The sequence below is a fragment of the Aplysia californica genome, unplaced genomic scaffold, assembly GCF_000002075.1.
Source record: "Aplysia californica isolate F4 #8 unplaced genomic scaffold, AplCal3.0 scaffold00422, whole genome shotgun sequence".
In the NCBI taxonomy this organism is placed as follows: Eukaryota; Metazoa; Mollusca; class Gastropoda; order Aplysiida; family Aplysiidae; genus Aplysia; species Aplysia californica.
In genome coordinates, this window is record NW_004797692.1 from 130,117 (window position 1) to 132,009 (window position 1,893).

Here is a 1,893-nt window from a genome sequence, read left to right on the forward strand (position 1 = left end):
CCCGTTCTCTCTCCCTCTTTCTCTCCCTCTTTCTCTTTTGTTCTCTATCATCTCTTCTTATCTCACTCTCTGTCCCTCTGTCTCTCTCTGCCTCTCTGTCTCTCTGTCTCTCTGTCTCTCTCTCTCTCTCTCTCTCTCTCTCTCTCTCTCTCTCTCTCTCTCTCGCTCCTCTCTTACTCTCTCACACAAGCATATAATATCATCTTCTTTTACTTTTACATATGGTGGGGTGGGGTTAAATTAGGTTGGATGGATGGGGTGGAGGTTGGAAGGGAAGGTGTGATTTGTCTATTTTGAAAGCCATGTCATTAAAATTAAATAGGGAACACGAACAATATGCTAAAAATATCTCACGTACTGTACACATTTTTAGTTCAGGCCGGTGTTCCACCAAAAATCTCAAATTGATTAAAGCTTTATGGATATGATCCCAATTAAAACAAATGCCGGAGCCAAGGAACCCAATTGATTATTATACTTCCTGATTTCTCCGAACAAATTTTAATGCAACTATATTAGTAATTGTAGTATCCCCTTTCCCCCCACCACCACCACCACCCACAAGCAATAAAACCTTTTAGGAAGCGGGCTGCTTTAGCCTTGCGTATCAGGAACAATCCAGGTTTAACAGGATTCGCATTTTGTTTTAGCTTGAAACAATAAAGAGTGTTAACTGTTACTCCATAAATGTATAAATACTGCACTGGCGCCCCCCCCCCCCCACACACACTATAAAAACAATTAAGAATCCGATGTTCTTGCAAATAACACCCAATAAGCTCAATCTGGCCTTAAGTACCCCTTCAATTTTGCACGATAATAAATGCTGTTTTGGGGAAAAGGGGAAAACGCATGACGCTTCCATCAGATCTTAAAAAAAAATGTAATTGGAAAAGTTGTGTGCGCCCCCCCCCCCCTCCCAACTGACTTTATTTAGATCATTTAGGAGGCATTCTACTTCGACCCAGCCTATCAGGGCCTGTCCAGACTTAGACTGACACAACGTCTCAGCAGAAAGAAAGAGGAACTCGGCAAAAGCTCTTTTCACACGGGAATAAAACTCATTTTTACTATGTGTGCGGCCAAATGCCGATTTACGCCGCCACTGTCTGCCAGATTAAACTGAGAGAAAGAGCATACTACTTGCCCGTTGGAGCGTAAAAAGTGGAAGAAACTAAAAGTTCTATCTAGGGTTAGACAAAAAGAGACTCGTGCAGCTGATAATAACGCTGATATATCACGAAGAGCACAGAAGACTTCTTTTCAATATCAATAAACAATAAAGGTCGTTGCTGTTTTTGTTTGTATGGGGGGCGGGGGGGGGGGGGCATTTGCTTCAGGGAAACTTTATGGAAAGAGAAATGACTTTTATCATGTACGTCTGAATACTTTACACAAAAGAATAATATCGATATCTACTGTTTCAACCACTGAACCTGTATGCCTTTTATCATGTTTATTGTGTGTGTGTATGTGTGTGTGTAACCTTCCACAAAATGAAACAGATACTAACAAACATCAATCAGTCACTGGGAACGAGAAAAACAGTACTGAAAAGTTACATCGAGCCAATCCTATTGTACGTGTGCGAAGCATGGACAATCAATAAACAGCTGGAACGAACAATTGTGGCGACAGAGTTGTGGTTCCTAAGACGCATGCTTCGTATCCCATGGACAGCTAGAAAAACACTTGAAGAAGTCTGTGTTGAAGCAGGTTGTAGAAGACAGCTTATGACGAATATAAGAAAGCGACAAGCAAATTTCTTCAGACACACAATGCAGAAAGAAGCATTGGAGAATATTATAACAACAGGCAAGTTTGATGGAAAGAGAGGCAGAGGCAGACAGAGGGAAAAGATACTGGACAAGACGACAACATAGCTAGGAGCAG

The 1,893-nt window shown here is 41.5% G+C and overlaps 1 protein-coding gene across 1 annotated transcript in view; it reads right to left on the reverse strand.

Annotated features, from left to right (window-relative positions):
* The window catches only part of LOC101858292 (probable glutathione S-transferase 7), a gene marked incomplete at its 5' end in the record, with an annotated part of 8,289 nt that overhangs the window by 3,671 nt on the left and 2,725 nt on the right, over positions 1-1,893 (reverse strand).